Source organism: Coenobita brevimanus, chromosome 101 (genome assembly GCF_032717465.1).
Source record: "Coenobita brevimanus isolate Jiangsu-jjx chromosome 101, ASM3271746v2, whole genome shotgun sequence".
Lineage (NCBI taxonomy): Eukaryota > Metazoa > Arthropoda > Malacostraca > Decapoda > Coenobitidae > Coenobita > Coenobita brevimanus.
The window spans coordinates 56759544-56780590 of record NC_137054.1 but is presented as its reverse complement, the minus strand read 5'-3'; the positions used below and the strand labels follow the sequence as shown (position 1 = coordinate 56780590).

Sequence of the window (21047 nt, the reverse complement as noted above, 5' to 3'; positions counted from 1 at the left end):
AGTTGCCTAGTTGAATAAACCACACACCCATTCACTCACCATTCAAGCCCTTGGAATCATGGCACCACCTGATAGGTCAAGACATGTAAGTAGAAATACGTTCCAGGCATAGCCTCAGATTTACCTATCTGACAGAGCCCGTCCAATGGATACACTATTTTCATGTCTGTTCACAGCCATTCTTTCCACATGCCCATACCACCTAAGCACACTCTCTTCCACCTTGGTTTCCATAGACCCCCTTACTCTGTATCTTTCACAAATCTCATTATTCTATATCCTAGCCACTGTCTGCACTCCACACACATTCATCAACAGTCTTATCTCAGTCGCTCTTTTCATATTTGTGCCTCATCATAGTCACACACATGTATGTTAGAGTAGACACTAAAACTCCGGTCAAGCCTCTCACAGTTGCTGTACTCAGATCTCTGCTTCTTATCAGAGCCCTCATACTACCAGCCATTTTCTTTCCCTATGTCACTCTACATTCCATTTATTTGCACATTTACCTCTCTTCTTTGTCATTGCTCCCAGGCAGTTAGACTCATTCACCAATTCAGGTCTCTCTCCATTCACTGTTACATCACACTGTGAATCATCTTCGCTCTCAGTAACCATCACTTTACTCATAACTACATTTACTTACAAGGCATGACGATCACATACATCTAAAAGGCTGTACACCAGTCTGCCAGGCTCTTGTGTGCTATTTTCAAGCAGCACTGCATCATTTAGATAGAAACAATGAAAGAAAATTCAATGTAAGAGGAAGTACACAAGAAATTTCTGTCACTTGTCATCTTATCAAGTGCCCAATGTTTTCACAAAACCCACACAGGTGACTTTGGCCTCTATACAGCTGTCAGAAGGGATCTCTGTCTTTGTCTGTCTGTCTGTCTTTCTCTCTCTCTATCTCTCTCTTTCTCACATGGAGAGACAGGCTGACAATGAGGATATAAAGGAGCGTTGTGGTGTGGATGTGGATGTGATAGGAAGCGTTATGAGGAACACACTGAGGTGGTTTGGCCATGTGGAGAGGATGGAGGGTGAAAGACTGACGAAGAGAGTGTATGTGAGTGAGGTGGAGGGGGAAAGAGGGAGGGGGAGGCCGAGGATGAGATGGAGGGATGGGGTGGAGAGATATATGAGAGAGGGGGGTGTGAGTTGGGAGCAGGGGAGTGAAATGGCGGGGGACAGGGCGACTTGGAGACGATTTGTTTGTGGCCACCCCAAACGGGATTGAGGCGTCTGGCAATAGATAGAGAGATAGATATGTGTATATGTATATATATATATATAGGAGGAGTCAGTAGCACCCATTGTGTCTGTGAGCGGACGTGTTGTTGAGCTACGATTACTATTGTAATGTGGTGTGTAGGTGCTTTGGTGGTTTTGCAGTGGCGGACCTCACGGAACAAAGAACCTGCATCAAGTTCTGCATCAGGATCAACTAGACGGCTGTAGAAACTTGCTGGTTGCTTCAGCAAGCTTTTGGTGACAAAGCCATGTCCCAAAGCAGAACATTTTTCTGGTACAATCGGTTCAAGGAAGGACGAATGTACATTGAAGACGATGGCCGTTCTGGATGACCGTCAACGGCAACAGCACCAGAAAACGTCAGAAATGTTCATCAGGCTATCCTTGCAGGTCATAGATGAACTATCCATGATGTTTGTGATATCATTGGACTGTCATATGGGAGTGTGCAACGCAGTTTGTAGGATGTGTTGGGCATGAGACGCATCTCTGCAAAATTTGTGCCAAGACTGCTGAGTGATGAGCAGAAGACACATCATGTTGCGGTTTGGAGGGAGCTCAAGAATTAGGTCAGAGATGATGTCACCTTCATCTCCAAGGTCATAACTGGTGATGAATCATGGGTTTATGGTTATGACCCGGAGACAAAGCAGCATTCATCGCAATGGAAATCTCCCAGTTCACCGAGACTGAAAAAAGTTCGTCAGGTTCGCAGCAATGTCAAGTCACTGTTGATCGTTTTCTTCGATATCCAAGGGATTGTTCACAAGGAATTTGTCCCACCCAGTCAGTCTGTCCGCAGAAAGTTTTACTGTGAAGTTTTGCAGCATCCAAGGGAGAACATCCGCCACAAACGTCCAGAACAGTGGAAGAACAAGGACTGGGTCCTGCATCATGACAATGCCCCTGCCCATACATCAATTGTTGTCCAGCAGTTCCTGGCTTCCACTAACACGATAGTCATTCCCCACTCACACCATTCGCCTGACCTTGCCCTCTGTGACTTTTTCCTGTTTTCCAAGCTGAAATTATGACTGAAAGGGCATCGATTTGACTTGATTGAGGAGATCCAGACAGAATCGCAGGAGGTGCTCAGGACCATCATGCCTGATGCCTTCCAGGGATGCATGGACTCATGGAAAAAATGCTGGGACCACTGTATACATGCCCAAGGGGACTACTTCGAAGGTGACACTGAGAACTAGGAGGTAAGGTAACTTACTTTCCTGCAATATTCAAATTACTGGAACTTTTGGGTAGCACCTTGTATGTATACATATAGAAATCTCTCGATTATCTGGACCCCCCCCCCTCTCTCTCTCTCTCTCTATGTGTATATGTATATATATATATATATATATATATATATACGGTATATATATATGGTAGGTGGGGGCGCTCACCATCCACTCACTCGATGTAGTGCTTCTCTCAGGTATCTACCCTTTCCTCTCTTCCATCCTTCTTTCCATCCATCCTCTTCTGTCTTTCTTTCCTTCATTCTTTCCTCTTCGTTCTGCCTGTGGGTGACTCTACATTGAGTGACAAGCCAAATGGTTTCCTGTACACCAGGAAACCATTTACTGCACTGGATGGTAACCATATAACCAAATTATGGCACCTGGTGGTTTAGTGGGTAATTAAGGAGCTCCAATCGAATTCAGCCTGTGAAGATTTTTATCCAAGGGGTGGTTAGGGTTTATTGCTCATGTAGGCCACTCAGGGATGAGTGAGGCTGGTCACTTTCATGTACTAGTTGTATCCATATTTTTGCTCTCATGTATAATCATTCACTATATTTTTCATTATCTATTATCTTATCTACGTGCAGTGTATATGTATATATATCATAACTTACGTCAGACTTACTTTTAGCATATCTCAAGATGCACATAGCAACATGGCATCACATAGCTTGCCTCACAGGCATCAGCATCGAACATTCGATGCACTGTCAGCTTCATTCCCACGCCCCACTGAGAGCTTAGAGCCGGCAGTAATAGCCAGGGAGTGAGGATAGTAAGACGTACTCATTATAGCACTCAGACTTATACCGTGTAATCCCTTGTACGTAACTGTATAATAGTGTTTGAATAGTCAAAGATTATTTTGTTACACCAGACTTTATTTAACCTCCAAGCTATTCATTAATACACAGTTTGTGAAGGTATGCCAATATACAAGTGTGCTATGAGTGAATAAAGGAGGAGAGGGAAATGAGGGAAATACCAGCAAGCGACACAGAATGATCATCGGCAAGCCAGCTACCCCAAACAACGAGAGGACGCACATCGCAGTTATTCATCTCCTGCAAATGTGCCAGGCCTGATCTGTGGTGTCTGGTACATAAATTGGTGTGCAGCGGTGTTCCTACGTGCCTCAACAGTTTAGTCTCTGTTAGTGTGTCGTCTTGTGAGTTTCCGGATTTACCCACAACGTTGTTGCCCTCCTTCCCCCCATCCCTATCCCATTATCTCCCTGGCTCGGTGGTATCCATATTTTTAATGAGTCTTTTATGATTCACTTACCGCCGTATTCTCACCTCACTTTCATCACGCATATTCACCCCAACCCTCCGGGCTCAGCGCTTGGTCAGCGAGTAGTGGCGTCTCTCACAAACCTTCTCAGCTGCGGCCAGTGGTCCCGGGGCGCGAAGACATCTAAGAAGATTCTCAACTAGCTGCTGGATGCGTCACGTGGAGAGTGTCTGGGTGGAGCGTATTCAGGATTCTTCTTACGGCTGGGCGTGTGGCTCATCATCACATTGCAATGAAGCCAGGTACTAATCCTATTTATGTGCCTGCGTATCGCCTTCCCCATTCTCAGAGACAGGTGGCTGACAAATTGGTCAAGGAGATGATTGAGTCAGGCATAGTCCGAGATTCGACTTCTCCTTGGAATGCACCACTGTTTCTGGTGCCAAAGAAGGATGGTACCATGAGACCAGTTATAGATTATCGCCGCCTGAATGCAGAAACGGTCCCAGATCGTTATCCTCTACCTCATTTGACCGATCTGTTGCAGAGTTTGAGGGAGAATAACAAGGTGTTCTCCTCTTTGGATCTTCTCTCGGGATACTGGCAAGTCCCTCTGCATGTGGACTCTTGCCCTCTAACAGCCTTCAGCACTCCTGATGGGCATTACGAGTTCGTGAGGTTACCCTTCGGCCTTCGTAATGCGCCTTTGTGTTTCCAGAGGTTAATCAATGAAGTATTTAGGGGACTCTTAGGGAACACAGTGTTTGCCTACTTAGATGATGTAGTGGTCGTTAGCAAGGCTGTGCCTGAACATCTGAAGAAGCTCCAACAAGTCTTTGCCAGACTCAAGGAGGCTGGTTTAAAGGTTAAGTTCTCTAAATGTAGGTTTTTGAAGAAGGAATTGTCTTTCCTGGGTCATGTTGTTGATGCCAGAGGTATCCGGACGGCTGATGACAAAGTCACAGCTATCCGAGACTTTCCCACACCTACCTCAGTCACAGCAGTGCGCAGCTTCCTTGGATTATCAGGATACTATCATAGGTTCACTCGAGGGTATGCAAACATGGCCTCTCCTCTCACTCGACTTTTAAAGAAAGATGTTCCCTTTGTCTGGGGACCTGATCAGGAGAGGGCCTTCACTGATTTAAAGGCAGCCTTGATCTCTGTGGTGTCTGGTACACTCATCTTAAATGTCAGGACCAATCGGCTTAGCCCTGGGCTTCTACGCTCCTCATGGGGAAACATAGGATTGGATGATTGATGGATGGATATGTATATATATATATATATATATATATATATATATATAATCATCATCGTCATCAGCCATTGAGGTCCACTGCAGGACCGGCCTATCCCTACTGAAGCAGGGACGATACAGCCAATGTATCTGTACCTGATGGCTTAGGCTGTCCGGTAGAGACTGTATATAGGGTGAGAAGTGCTTGTGAGTGTGATTGTAGTGTTGTAGTGGCTTTGGATGTGTCACTAGTCTGTGAACCAAGTGTAATCGGCCCACCTTAAGCCGATTGGGTGCAAGCATACTAGTATGCGACACTGGTTCAACCACAGCACCCCTTGTGTCCGCCAAAGTACCAAGTGGCTTGGTGACTGCTTCCCAAAGTTTTTACAACTCTGGCGGGAGGCAAACCCGCGCTCACCAGCGTGTGAAATACACACTCTACCACTGTAAGACAGAGGCTCCATATACAGAATATATATATATATATTTAATGTACATACACCGTATACATATACAGAAATCTCTCTATTATCTGGATGGCCATTACCTGGGTAATTCATTACCTGGGAGCTGTGATCTGACTGTTCGAAATTAGTATTCATACATTTTTCCATGCTATCTGGACAAAATGCTTGCATCTGGGTGGAAGTTATGGCCTTTCGAACATTTTCGCGCCTGGCCAGGCGGGAATTGCCTAGTGGCATTGTCGTGACTGGTTGGGTAGTTTACCCAGTGTCTGCTAGAGACCCCCCTCACTTGGTCTCAGTTCCTGTGCGACGATTGTGTAGTGAGCAGCACCTCTCGAACAATTGTTATGGCTGTGCACATGGTGGTTTTTGTGGTTGTTCCCTGCCTGCTTCAGGCCTTGCTATTCCTTGCATGCCTTCAGTAAGGGTGTGTGATGATGGCCCCATCACAAGGGAAAAAGAAGAGGGTAATGCTGACTCTTTGGAAGTGGAAGGTCCTGGGTAAAATTGATGTGGAATGGTTTTGTCTGTCTGTCTGTCTGTCTCTCTCTCTCTCTCTCTCTCATGACTGTTGTTGTTCATTTTATTCAACCTTACTGTACTGTACCATGATTTTATTCTATTTAACCATGATTTTATTCCATTATACCTTTATGTTTTGTGTGCCTACTGTTTTCAGGTCTGCTTGACCAGACAATAGTGTTAAGCAACAGAAACAAGTGTTGTCCAGTATACTGTAGTGGCCTTAACACTGGCTTTCAAAGTTAGGTTATGTACGAAGGGGGACCAGGAGAGAAGTCCATTATCAGGACAGAATCATTACCTGGACATGCCTTTGGCACTAATACATCGCATAAAGGGATTACGATATATATATACGGTACATCCCCCTAGTACGCAAGTATATGAGTGGCAGAGGACGTCGCGTACTAGGAATTCGCATACTGTGAATATATAAACTTATGGGAAAAATTACATATGGGCAGCACCCCCCTTCATGGGCAGCCCTTGAGACGCCTTTCAGACCTAATTATTGTACTGTACAGGGAAACTATCTAAGACATATTACCTAAGATAAAGTAAACCAAAAATATTATGGCTTGACTAGGTAAATCAACAAGGATATGGCTTAACTAAACCAACAAAAATATGGCTGCTCACCTTTACCCAAGAGGACAACAGGCGTGATGGAGGTAAGAAGAGGATCCGTGGCAGGATGAGGCATGTAGCGTGCATCTCCTGATTCACCCACCACACCACCCAACACACCACTTTCCTCACCACTTTCGTCACCAGCACTTTCGACACTTTCACTAGCTAATGCACTCACTTTGTTCATAAACCCTTCAAAGTCTATTTCTGACACCTCAGACATTGAATCAGTCTCATGATCCTCCTCAGGATATGACTCTTCTGATGTTGAAGGGAGTGATTGCTCACTTTATTCAAGCTGAAGGTAACGGGTGATGAGTGTTTGCTTCTGTCTGTTTACTTCCTGGTTGTACTTGTCGGTGTAGTAGAGGAAGGTTTTGTCCAGTGAAGATATCACCTCCTCCACTCACAACTGAGAGTGTTCGATGTCCTTGAATTCTTCCTAAAATTTATCAAGGGCACACAGTGCCCGGCTGATGTCCATCATGGATAAATCTTCACTCTCCATCACTGGTGTTGCTTTTTTTTCTGCTGCGATCTCCTGCTCTGCATCAGCCTTGTCCACTCGCTGCATGATTTCCTGGGGATCCTGCTCTGCTGCTGCCAAATGTAAACCCCTGATCTCCTCCAGCAAGACGGCCTGAAACCCGGGCACAGCTTGTGCACTTGTGAGAGTGGCTGCCTCGGCAGCGGCCAGGGACTGAAAGCCGCTTCCCAGTGCGATTTGACACAGGTGCGGTACGAGGAGGCGCCAAGCATGGTTAATTGTTGCAGTGGTTATATCTGCCCAAGAGGACAACAAGAGAGTGATGGGATCCTTGAGGTTGAATGACCGCCAAAAAGCCATAATAGTCTGCTCAGGAGTTGAAGTTGGTTGTGCGGGTGATGTGCATGGTGAGGATGAAGTGGGTGAAGCGGGTGGCGAGTCCAAACCATACTTGGCGTCCATGACATCACTCCCAACTGTGTTCAAGTCAAGAATTGCCTGCAGTTTCTCACAGTTGTCGGTCTTGCTGCAGAGGTGATCGTAGAGGCGTTGGTGGTACAGCTGCTTGACCTTTGGAATCAACTCCTGGTCCAGCGGTTGGATGAGAGAGGTTGTTCTTGGGGGCAGAAAAATGATCTTGCATTCCTTTGCTGAGGTCTGCTAGCCAGGTTGGATGACTTGGGGCATTATCAAGGATGAGAAGCACCTTGAAAAGGATGCCAAGTTCCCGGGATTTTTCCTTGGCATCAGGGATGAAATACTGCAACAGCCACTCGGAAATGATGCTACTTGTCATCCAATCATTGGAGTTGCTGTACCAGTATACCCTGCTGTCATCCATGCAACGCAGATTCTTGTAACATCTGGGATGTGCTGCAGTATGCAGCACAACAGGCCGCATCTTGTGTGAGCCTGATAAGTTCACGGCGAACGTGACTGTTATCCTGCTCTTGTTGATTTTTCTGCCCCGGGCCTGGCGCTGGTGCTTACTAATATAAGTACACTTAGGCATAGCCTTGTAGTATAGGGCTGTTTCATCAGTGTTATAAATTTGGTCCCTGCTATAGCCGTCCTCGTCGATTATCCCCTTTAGGATGGCTGGATAATCCCTGGCCGCCATTTCATCCGCTCTTGCACGCTCCCCCGTGAGGCGAATGTGACGTAGTTCCATCCTCTTCAGAAAGCGGCAAAGCCATCCCACGGAGGCTTTAAATGGTTTCTTAATAGCAAGCTTCAGAGCTGCAGCTTTGTAGAAAATCTTGGCCTGGTCCCTGATGTAGCGCCTGTTCAGTGGAATTCCTTACTTCTCTTTCCTCAGGATAAATGTAGCCAGGTACCACTCCATAAGAATTATAGTCTGGTTGGTCAGCCTGCTTCTCCTGTCTAATGCCACTATCCCATATGTCTTAACAGTCTTTTTTATGTCCTCCCTGTTACCCCATATAGTTCACACGGACGATTCTGCTAAGTCTAGTTCCTTGCCAATGACCATGTTACCCTTTCCACTCTCCTTCTTCCTAATGACTTGCATCTTCATGACATGGGTGATGCGCTTCTTTTTCCTGGAGGAGGGGGCAGACATCCTGGCTCACAGAAAAAATAGCCTTAGAGTACACGGGGACATACCTGGAACAGTGAGTGTACCCTCTGTGCGCATGTGTTTCCTCTGCTGGGACTCTCACCTCACCACCCTCCAAGCGGCGCACATGGGCATCACGTGACGAGTGAGCAGCATTGACGTCACAAGGTGGGTGGAGCGTAAGTAACCGTTATCGCTTCTTGGGGGGGCAATGTTGCATACTCGGGGTAACCCCGGATTTGGGCCACTCTTCACCCCCCGTCTCGCTTACAAGGAGTTCAATTCGTGTACTAATAAAAAATACATAATAAAAAAATAAAAAAAATAGGTCTTCGTGTGCAAGGAGGATCGCGTACTCAGAACTCGCTTACTGTGGGGATATACTGTATGTATATCTATCTGTCTATTGCCAGACACCTCAGTCCCGTTCGGGGTGGCCACAAACAAATCGCCTCCACTTCGCCCTGTCCCCCGCCATTTCACTGCCCCGCTCCCAACTCACACCCCCCTCTCTCATATACCTCTCCACCCCATCCCTCCATCTCATCCTCGGCCTCCCCCTCCCTCTTCCCCCCTCCACCTCATTCACATACACTCTCTTCGTCAGTCTTTCGCCCTCCATCCTCTCCACATGACCAAACCACCTCAGTGTATTCCTCCTAATGCTTTCTATCACATCCACATCCACACCACAATGCTCCTTTATATCCTCATTTGTCAGCCTGTCTCTCCATGTGACTCCACAGGCTCCTCTTAAATAACTCATTTCCACTGCTCTCACTCTTGACTTGTGTCCTTCCAGCAATATATATATATACAGTACCCTCGCGTCCAGCACGCGTTAGTCCAGCACGATTCGAGTCCAGCACGTTGAGCAATTTTTCATTCATTCATTCATTGCCAGACGCCATGTATCCCAGACGGGGTGGCCAAGGGCTTAGAGTTAATTGTTTTACAGGGAGGGGCACTAATCCTCCACCAACCCCACTTGACACGTAGAGATGCCAACAGCATCTGGTGTTCCCAGGCGGTCACCCATCCAAGTACTAACCAGACCCATATTTAATACGATTTAATTACTGCAACACGAGTGTGTTAGCATAACACGCACAGAGCTCCGAGAAGTGGGCCAAATCCGCAGAGTTCACTCTAGCACGATCACCCCCGGTCCAACACGGCCATACTGGACATTCCCATGATGATGATAGCCAATGAAAAACTTCTGATCAAGTAGCCTTCCCCGCCCGCTATCGTGACGTGATCGTGATGCCGCCCAATTAAAAACGCTTCTGCTGTCACGTGATGTTTTGTTTACATTTCTCCCGCCACAGAGACACTCAGTCGCATAATTGCATTGGAAGGTGCTTTTTTCTTGCTGCATTTTCTGCCCTTGTTACTGCATTTTACCCTGCTCACGATGCCTAGGAAGCCTTCTGAGAACCCCAAGAAGCGTCGGCACCTCCCTCAGGCCACCAAGCTAGAAAGCATCAAGAGGAAGAAGAAAGGGGAGAGGAAAGTTGACATTGCCAAGGCCTACGACATGAATGAAGCCAACGTGATCATAATAAAAAACTAAGACAAGATCCTGGCAGCCGAAGGCTATCACACGGCACTTCATACCAGGTTTGCCGAGGATACGATGGTAAATCGGAACGGTAACGTGGTAAAATTGCCGACGATACCACGGGCATTTGGAATTCATCTGGATGGATTCCTCTCGAGATACAAAGGGCAAAACAGTGTGACCAAAACTCAGGCGACTCGACAGAGAATGTATCGTACTACAGCATTGAACATTTAGCCTGACACTGAATACATATTAATATTTTAGAATAAATATCAATCGTTTTGAAACTCTTCTCAACGGCGTGTGTACCAGTTTATAAACAAAGTTGCTTCTCCTTATTCTCTACCGAGTCAGCGACAGCAATCACTTTCCACAGTCACGAGACGGGGCTCTGGCAACAGTGTGAGAAGCATGCACTTTGCCGAGGATTACAGTGCTAGGACAGGTAGAAGCAGGACCTTCCATGGCTGTGGACGAAGATAGTGATTCTGAGTGTGATTTTGAAGGATTTATGAGGGAGGTTTGATTTCGAAGGATTTATGAGGGAAGTTGAGGAGGAGCAACAGCCCTTACCCGCTAGTGATGCCAGCATCCATCCTCCGGGGACCCAATAGGACTAACTACAGCCTTGGATACCACCTTCCATTCCCAGCAAGCCCACCAACACTATCCTAAAAGGTTAGTTATCATTCATAGCACAGTACCATTTATTATAATTACAATAGTACCAATATATGTATAGGTATATGGTAGGTATTTAGGGTGACTTTTCCTAGGGTTGCTGACATAATTCATTTTTCCCCATAAGCTCGATTGTTAGTCCAACACGTTTTTGGCCCAACACGTGACCCATGCATGACAATATTACCGTGTTGGACGCGAGGGTCCTGTATATATATATATATATATATATATATATATAAAGTATATATATATATATATATATATATATATATATATATATATATAAAATATATATGTATATATATATATATATATATATATATATGTATAAAGTACAGTATATATATATATAAATATATATATAGATAGATAGATATATATATATATATATAGATAGATAGATAGATAGATATAGACTTGAAATAATGAGGGATGGGTCACTATATCCAAATGTTCGCTATGTACGAGGGGTTTGGTATTTCCGAGGGATTACCAAACTTTGTTTGCTGTGTAAGGGGAGTCATTGTCCTCTGTCCTCAGATATAACCTAAACAAACTCTATGAAGTTTTTCATGGAGAATTAAATGGTTTATGAAGTTGTACTACATGTAAATACAATACTGTATGAAGTTGGACATACAATACAGTACCTATAATAATACAGTATACTGTATTGTAGTACTGTTACAGTACACCTACTGTGTCAGGAACAGATGCTGTTGAAGTACACTTACTGTGCCAGGAAGGGATGCTGTTGTCACCATGGGCTGATTTGTGAACTACCCCTGCATTACCGACCTTTGTTCACAAAATTTGGGGAAGTTAGGTCATGATTTGGCCGTTTGCAGTATCCAAAATTCACAATACTGGGGTTCGTTATATCGAGGGTTTACTATGTATGTATATATATATATTTATATATATATATATATATATATATATATATATATATACAGTAGAAGTCCGATTTTTCGGCATCTATGGGACCAGGCAAGTGCCGAAATATCAAAATTGCCGAATTATCGAAAACCCTACCCACTCAGTACCTTATATGTTTCGGTGAACACTATCATCATTACTCATATCATTACAAATGTGTTTGGAGAGAGTACTGTATACTGTTTGATACTGTACAATACTGTAATGAATACAGTACTATACATGAATATGAAAAAGAAAGAAATTAGTGAACATACTGTATATAAATGTACAGTAATGGTACAGTAGGCCTACAAGTTCACATGCACTTACCTAAACTTATAGTAGGTTCCTTATTTACATATGTACAATAGAAGGGGTTGATTGGAGTCTGCTACTGCTGGAAGAAGTCCACATCTTATGTGTACGCTTCTTGCTAACACCAGTTAACTTTCCACACGTGGAGGCCATTTTCAAAGCACGCAGATGTTTATACTGTTCACAACACACGGCTGGTCCACTCAGGTGTTACAAAGCTCCTGTCTGATGTTACGGTGCTTACAGCACACTCGAATAGTAATTTCAGAGGTATTTCGGTACGAAGTTCACAAAGCACACAGAAAAATCAAGAGAAGTCGGCAGCAGCACGGCAACAACTCGGAAGAATGGCGAAACAGATTCTCTTTCCCATGCTAGACTCACTACATGTTTGTCCTCTCTTTATGCTATAGGAGAAAGAGCTAGCCTCTGGGCTTCATGGCAGTGGTAGACTCGTTCCATCACTTTCACTATCTCACTCACTAAGGCGGGTAAAGGCGGGTAGCTAGCTGGCGAGCCTCATGGAGAATTTCAAGACTGACGAAAAAAATCGGAGAATCTGCCGAACGATCGGAGATTTTCGTAAATGGGACTATTTCTCAAAACTGCCGAAATGTCAGATTTGCCGGGGAATTGGATGCTGAAATATTGGACTTTTACTGTATATATGTGTGTGTGTGTGTGTGTGTGTGTGTGTGTGTGTGTGTACAGTCACTGCTCACATAATGCGTGAATGTTGTTACTGGCAGGTCCTGCTTTATGAAACATCAGCATTATACAGCTATATGTTTACATGTTAAAGGGTTTCATGGTACCCAAGCCAGCACCAGCTTCTCTTCTGGGGGCAGTTTTCATGGATTTTTCCCACAACATTTACCTACCTAAAAATGACTTCATTAAATGCAAACACTAGAGGATTCCTCACCATGAATTTAACCCTTTGAGATTCAAATGACTATTTCGATCGTCATTTCAAATCCAACCTCAGAGATTCGGATGACCCTTTTAATTGTCATTTTAAGAATCTTTTGTAAAATATTCACCATAAATCGCATTTATGCATCATAGCAAAGCGGCTCGAGCATGTTGTCACGGAATGGTGGCTCTATGAGTGGGGGTACTGCACAGCTGGTCTGGCTCATGGCTTTGTTTCTTTATAATTTTATTCTTGGTGAATATTTGTCTACAGCAAGGTATAAAATTTTTTTTTGCATAACTTCAATTCGTCACTTTGACTTTTTATTTTCTCTGTTTTCCTTTTATGAACATACTACAATGAAGTACAACTATTCAGCTTCAAAATAACACCACAACCAGCATCCTATCCTAAAAAATTTTATTTACACTGACTGATCAAAGAAAAACATCGCCAAGCGAATATCCGACCGAGACAAAAATAAATTTGTGCATCTCTTTCCTTCCGCTTTACCGCACACTGAAATGCAAAAATTACCATGATCTGTATATCATTGTAAAGTTAATTTACTGTATTTTTGCATGGTTTAAACCAAATTTACATATCTTTACTCATCATTTTTTGCCGAATATTTTCCTACAGCAAGATATAAAATTTTTGCTTTTCGCTTAACTTCAACTCATCATTTTGACATTTTATTTTCTTCGTTCTCCATTTTTGAACATACTACGATAAAGTACAACTATTCAGCTTTAAAATGGCACCAAAACCATCATTCTATCATGAAAAATATATTTACACAGAGCGATGAAATTAAAATATCGGTCCGCAAAGATGTGGGTCAGCGTGAGTGGCTGACTTTAACACAGACATAATCTGCCCGGCCCAAAAACCTGATAGGGTTAAGAGGTTATGGGCTTGCTGGGGGGTGGGGAGTGGGGTTCTGAGGCAGGGCTGGACTCCTACTGGTCCCCAGCACAGTCCTCTGGCCACGCCGGTTCCACAGGGTCCTCATCCGATGAAGAAGGTAAATCCTGTACATCCACAACCCTCTGTTGCAACTCCTCAGCCTCCTGAACAAACCCTTCAGAGTCAAGGGAACCCACAGACACTGCATCTTCCTCTTGCTGCTGCTTCTCTGGCATTTGTTGAGGACAAACGTACAGGGTGAGTAAAGTGTGCTGGCGTTGTCTTATTTTCTCTTGCCTGAGGTCTTCGTAGGACCTAATTGCATTCAGCACAGCCCCCACGGTATCAGCCTCCTGACCCTCATCCACTTCATAAACCATGATGGCTTCCTTGAGTGCCTCTGCACCAGTCTAGATGTTATTTATGCAGCCCTTGGTCATAACTGGTGCTGTGGTTCTTGCCTCAGCCTTATCCTCCTGTTCCCCTGCCTCATGATGTTCCCTGTCGAGCTCTTCAGTGCATTCCATGGCATCCTCTGGTGTTATGTTTTCCTCCACAGAGTGCACACAGCACGTGTGGCAGCAGAACACGGGGAGAGGGTTGACTAGAGTGGCCCGGGAATGCTCAGTAGACCCTGACGACACCCGGCACAGACATGTGACATGCATATGTAGCGGGAAAATGCAACTTGCGCTTTGACTAAATCTGCCCAAGTTTTGTTTGTTTTTTCTGCATTTTGACCAGTTATCTTGCCTTATGAGTAAATATTCCATAATTTTTGGCCTCAGGTTGCGTTTTCAGTTTCGTAGTATGGTTTTTCAAGAAATGGGCAACTTTTCCACCCAGGTAATTATTACCAAAAATGCATTTTGACCATTTCTTGGACTTAAAAAAAAAAAAAAAAAAAAAAAAAAAAAGTCTGTGCTATGACTGTTTCCGAGCTCTCTAATTGCACGTTATATGAGAGGTGATTATACATATATATATATATATATATATATATATATATGTATATATGTATATATAGATATATATATATATATATATATATATATATATATATATGTATATATATATATATATATATATATATATATATATATATATATGTGTGTGTGTATATATATATATATCTATATATCTATATATATTTATATATATATATCTATATATCTATATCTATATCTATATATATATATATATATATATATATATATATATATCTACTGTATATATCTATATCTAAATCTATATATATATATATATAGCGTCCGGTGCTGCCTGTTGTACCGAGCAGACGTGCTTCTCTCCTAGGTGCCCGGAGGACAACACTCACGGCAAGAAACAGGTGATAGAGTTCAGTGTGTAGCTCTTCCTCGGCAGCTAGTGCTTCCTCTTGCTGTGAGGTGGAGTATGACCCAGCCTATTTCTTTGGATACTGTGGTGTCGGCCATGGATGTAGCGGAGGCAGACCCTTTCAGGCCACCGGGAAAGCGCCCCATAGGCGAGGCTGCCCCGGAGGAGGATGAGGTGACCTCTGGCAAGTCCCTTAGGGTGTCGTCACCACCCACAGCTGCATCGCAGATTGTCCTGGGTGAGGATGCGGCTGCACAACAGAGTGCCGAAGGTGCCGGTGAGTCAGTGTCAGCAGCAGCTGTTACCAGAGTGGTCCCTAGTAGGGGTGAACCAACACCATCCACTGCTGTCAATATGGGTGTCCAGGATGAGGGTGAGTCTGGATTGGCCTGTTATATCATTAGATCTGTGCAGGGGTCCAGGATTTTTAACAATCCCCGGCGGCTGTCTGACGCCATCAACTCATCCCCCTTTGCCAAGTATTGTGTAGAGGGTGGCACTAAACCACTGGGTGATGGGTCTTCCCTCTCTCTTCATCTACGCCATTGTGATCTGACAAAGCTGACCAGCCCTATGGAGACCCTGACAACCTTCGGTGAGTGGGAGGTCACGTGCCGCAGGGCCCGGTCCTCTGGTGATGCAGCAGCCCTCAGCTATGGGAAGATTGGGCCAATCTCCCTAGATGTTGACATAGAGGATTTGGTAGACGGCCTCCGGCCTTTTGACAACGAGTCGTCTATCTTATTAGAGGCCTCTAGGATCCCTGTACGTTTTCCTGCCCCAGATGCTCCTCGGTTTTCCCAGTGGGTGCGCCTTGTGTATCGGGGCCCTCTCCCATCCAAGGTGCTGTATGGATACATCTACTACAATGTAGGTATGTATACTCCTGCTTTGTTGCGTTGCTATAACTGCCTTCAGTATGGACACACGCGGATCACTTGCCGCAACAAGACCAGGTGCTCGATGTGCAGTGGATACCACCCTTTCAGACCCAGTGAGGGGCAGCCCTGTGACCGCAGCCCCAGGTGCTACATGTGTGGTGGAGATCACAGGGTGGTGTCTAAGCTCTGCCCTGTATATCAGAAGGCCTTCAAGATCCATGAAGAACTCCGCCACGGTGTGACGCCGGCCCAGGAGGTCAATAGACGGTTGCGTGCTCTCCAGCCCTTGGTCCGTCCCCCTTCAGCATTGCCCAAGTCGTCTCCCAAGGTCTCTCAGGTGAGGAAGGGTGTGAGTTTTGCAGACAGTGTTGTTGGCCGCAACCGCTTCGCTGTGCTGGAGGACTTGAGTGATGACTGTTCCCTCCAGGATGTATCATCAGTGGAGGTGTCGACCAACCCTGCCTCCCCTGCTGCTGTTATAATCCATGAGGCCCGTCCTTCACGTCCGGGCTGCCTCCACCCCCGTGCCCCTCACCGCCCTCCACCTAGTGTTCCTTCTGGACCGAATGCGGTCCTTGCTGAGGGTGTCGGGGATGTTCCTGCCCTGCCTAGCTCTCCTGACCCACGTCTACGACAGTGTGATCGACCTACAGCCCCTTCAGTGCGAGTATCTGACCCCACCTCCAGCAATTGTTCACCCTCCTCGGACTGCCCTCCTCCCTCAGGACCTGGCCAAGGCTTTTTTGATCTTGTCTCTGAGGCCCTGCAACTTTATCGCCACGGACTACCATTCCTTGACATCTACTCCCGCCTCTGGCCCAAGGTATTGTCCCTACTCTTGTCCTATTCATGCCAGGCCTGAAACATCTCAGCATTATGTTTTGGAATGCGAGATCCCTTGTTCGGAAGTCACAGGATTTTAAAGTACTCTTACATGATTCGAAGCCTTGTGTTGTGGGGGTATGTGAGACCTGGCTGCACCCTCACCTGCGGCTCCAACTGGTTTTTTTTTTTACATACAGGTGTGACCGTCCTCAGGGAAGGGGCGGGGGCCTGTTGTTGGCAGTGCGGGAGGACACCCAGAGTGTGCGTCTCGCCCTCACCTCGTATCCTGGGGGACGATTGGAGGTCCTGGCTGTCAGGGTGGCCCTCACGGATGGTTGGGCTTCAACCCTCCTTTGTTACAACCCCTGCCAGGATGTGTCCAGAGAGGAGCTCCTCCACTACTTTAACCAGTTGCCAGCCCCTGCCTTCATCATGGGGGATTTCAACGCCCGTCACCACCACTGGGACCCCGCCTTGGCTGGAGCCCCCAATACCACAGGTTCCTCTCTCTTCCAGGTGCTTCTTGAGTCTCACAGGTTCAGCCTTCTTACGCCTCCAGGTCTTCATACCCGGTTTGCTCCTCACAGTGGACAGGCATCTGTACTGGATCTCGGTTTGGGTGACGCAGTATTCCATCATCCGATGGTCCATGTGGGACCGTACATGGGCAGTGACCATCTTCCCGTCTTTTGTGACTACCCGACATTGTCTCCAAGAATATCACGAGCGAGTCGTCCTCGCTGGCAGCTTCACGACGATAGATGGACGGCCTTCCAGGAGGCAGTGTCTGCTAGCTTCCCTGGTCGTTGGGGCCTCTTGGCTGAGGATTTTTCACAGATGCTGGTGCAGGCTGGACATAGGGTGTTCGGTCAGTCAGCCCGCCGTAGTATAGGCCGATCGGGGGTGCCATGGTGGTCGGCTGCTTGTGCCTCGGCTGTGCAAGCCCGCCGCCAGGCCTGGCGTGCCTGGAGTCGTTACCCCACACGGGCCCTTGGGGATCGTTACCGACGCCTGGATGCAGTATGTAAGCGCACCATCAAGGTAGCCAGGCAGAAGGCATGGTCCTCTTTTTGTTCCAGCCTCTCCTTCTCCACCACATGCTCCCGCACCTGGAGGTTTTTGAAGGCCATGAAGGGTGGCCCGACAACATATTCATATCCCTTGTGTCATGATGGAGCGGATCTCCTGGATGACCTCTCCAAGGCCGAGCTCTTGGCGTCCTTCTTTGCGTCACAGCTGGGTGTTCCACCGACTTTACCTACAGCTCCCGAGTTTATTTCTGCCATCCACAGGGGCGTCTCAACTACCCCTGCCAGTGACCTCCATTGCCCGTTCACAGCCATTGAACTCCGGGATGCCGTTGCTTCTCTACACCCGAGGAGGGCGGTTGGCCCTGACATGGTGGCTAATGACTTCCTCCTACATCTGCCGCCCAGCCTACACAGTCACTTGCTGTTAATTTACAACAACAGCTGGCAGACCGGCACATTCCCTGAGGTATGGAAGGAGTCAGTGCTGCTGCCTTTCCCAAAGCCAGGCAGGGACCCCACCATCACGTCGTCTTATCGGCCCATCGTTCTTCTGTCCTGTGTGGGGAAGCTGTTAGGGAAACTGGTGGCTCGTCGGCTCTCTTGGTGGCTGGAGTCCCGTGGCCTGCTCTCCAGGGTTCAGTGTGGTTTCCGGCCGGGCCAGGGAGCTTTGGACGTCCTATGTCAACTGGAACACATGGTACATGACACCTATAGACAGCGGCTCTACATGCTTGCCCTCTTTATAGATCTGAAGGGGGCCTTCGATTCAGCCCCACACGATGGCATTCTGTACCGCCTGTCGTGCCTGGGAGTCTTGGGCCCACCCCTGGCTTGGATGTCGAATTACCTTGCTGGCCGCAGCTTTGTGGTGTGAGTGGGTGGGGCCTTGTCAGATCCCCATCCTGTTCATCGGGGGGTTCCGCAAGGGTCTGTGCTCAGCCCAATCTTATTCAATGTGTTGCTGTCCAGCCTGCCTCAGATACGTAATGCTACTCTCCTGGTTTACGCAGATGACATCACCATCGTGTCCTAGAGCCCTTCCTTTGTGGAGGCGCAGCAGTTTCTGCAGTCAGCGGCATTCACTTTTTTGGCTTGGGCCCGGAACTGGGGCCTTGCCATCAATGCTGACAAGAGCGCAGTGATGCCCTTCACTCTACGCCGTTTGCCATCATCTCCAGCAATTTCTCTGGACTCAACCTCAGTCCCTGTTGTTCGGGAGCATGTGCTGCTTGGTCTCCGGTTAGATGGGCCCATCCTCACTTGGCGCAGTCACATAGAATACTTACGGTCATCTTGTGCAAAACGACTTGACATCATGAAGAGTATTGCTGGATCCCGCTGGGGGGCAAGCAGGGACCTTTTGTTGGTGTACTATCGATCAGCCATCTTGGGGAAGATCAACTATGGCTGTTCGGTATATGGCTCAGCATCTCCTACACAACTACAACGGCTGGACACTATTCAGACGACTGCTCTCCTGATTGCGCTGGGTGCTTTCTGCTCCTCACCCACATTGTCTCTGCAGGCTGAGGCAGGTGTTCCCCCCCTCCATCATACCAGGATGAAGTTGACTTGTCGCCGCTACTTTACTATCCAGCGCTTGCCCGATGACCATCCACTCCCGGAGCTCTTTACGACAGCAGGGGTCTCGACATCTCATCCATCGTGGCCCATCAGGTCTCGACGGCCCCTCTTGGTGCGTGCTCTCCACGCTTACCACACTCTGGGACTTCCTCCACCAGCTCGCCACCCTGTCCGATCAGTATCTCCTGTGCCCCCGTGGAGGGACCTGTCCTCACCTGTGTCCTTAGACCTCCCAGAGCCCTTTTGTAAATCACAGGATGGCCACCTGGCCCCTCGCATTTTCCTGCAGATGGCTGGCTCCACCTATCTAGGGTTCATGGCTATCTTTACCGATGGCTCCCGCTCCTCCACCCCTGCAGCAACTGCAGCTGCCATCTTCGTAGAGGACTACTCCATCTGCCAGACATGGCGCTTAGGGGATGTCCATGATGTAGTCACTGCTGAACTCTTCGCAGTCTTGAGGGCCCTGCGTTTTTTGATGTCTCATTCCTCTCCTCAGCCGGTGGTCATCTACACTGACTGCAGAGCGGCCCTTCATCTCATCGCTTCTTCTAAACCCTGCTCCATACGTCATCTGGTTTATGAAATCCAGGATGACCTTGCTCAGCTGCTGCAGGGAGGCTGGAAGGTACTTCTGCAATGGATTCCCTCCCATGTGGGCATCAGGGGCAATGATGTGGTGGATGCAGCAGCTCGGATGGCCTTGACTTTTCCTGATGTGGAGCCCTACCCCTTGCCAGCCATTACTCACCGTCGCCTCTTAGCCACGAGGTGTAGTCAGGCATGGAATGCTGATCTCTACGCCTCCCTCCCCACAACAGCGCTGGGCTTATATCGCTCCGACTCATCGGACCAACCTTGGGTACGCTCTGTCTCCCGGATCCTGGACGTCGCTATCACCCGCCTGCGTATTGGACATGTTGGACTGGCATCACATCTGCATCGGCTGCGACTGCACCCAGATCCCTACTGCCAGTGGTGTGTGAATCAAGAGGAAACTGTGGCCCACTTTCTGCTGCATTGCCCACGCTTCTACTCCATCCACACCGCCCTGAGGGAGCGCCTTGCAACCTTCGGTATCCTGGACTTCACCCTCCCCATCCTTCTTGGTGGGGTGGGCCTAGATCGGCACCTACGCCATTCAGTTATACGCCATGTTTGTGTCTTCCTTCGCAGATCGGGGCAACTTCGCCGCCTGTGATTAAAGAGTTCTGCTACACCTGAACCACCGTTAGGGCTACATCTGACTACACGTCGGGTCCAGCCCTTCAATCAACACCAAGACCCATATATATATATCTTTATATATCTATATCTATATATATCTATATCTATATATATATATATATATATATATATATATATATATCTATATTTATATCTATATATATAT

The 21047-nt window shown here is 46.9% G+C and overlaps 1 protein-coding gene across 1 annotated transcript in view; it reads left to right on the top strand.

Annotated features, from left to right (window-relative positions):
* LOC145415103 (putative aarF domain-containing protein kinase 5) overlaps positions 1-21047 on the top strand; it is a 443740-nt gene that overhangs the window by 241167 nt on the left and 181526 nt on the right. The window lies entirely within an intron of this gene.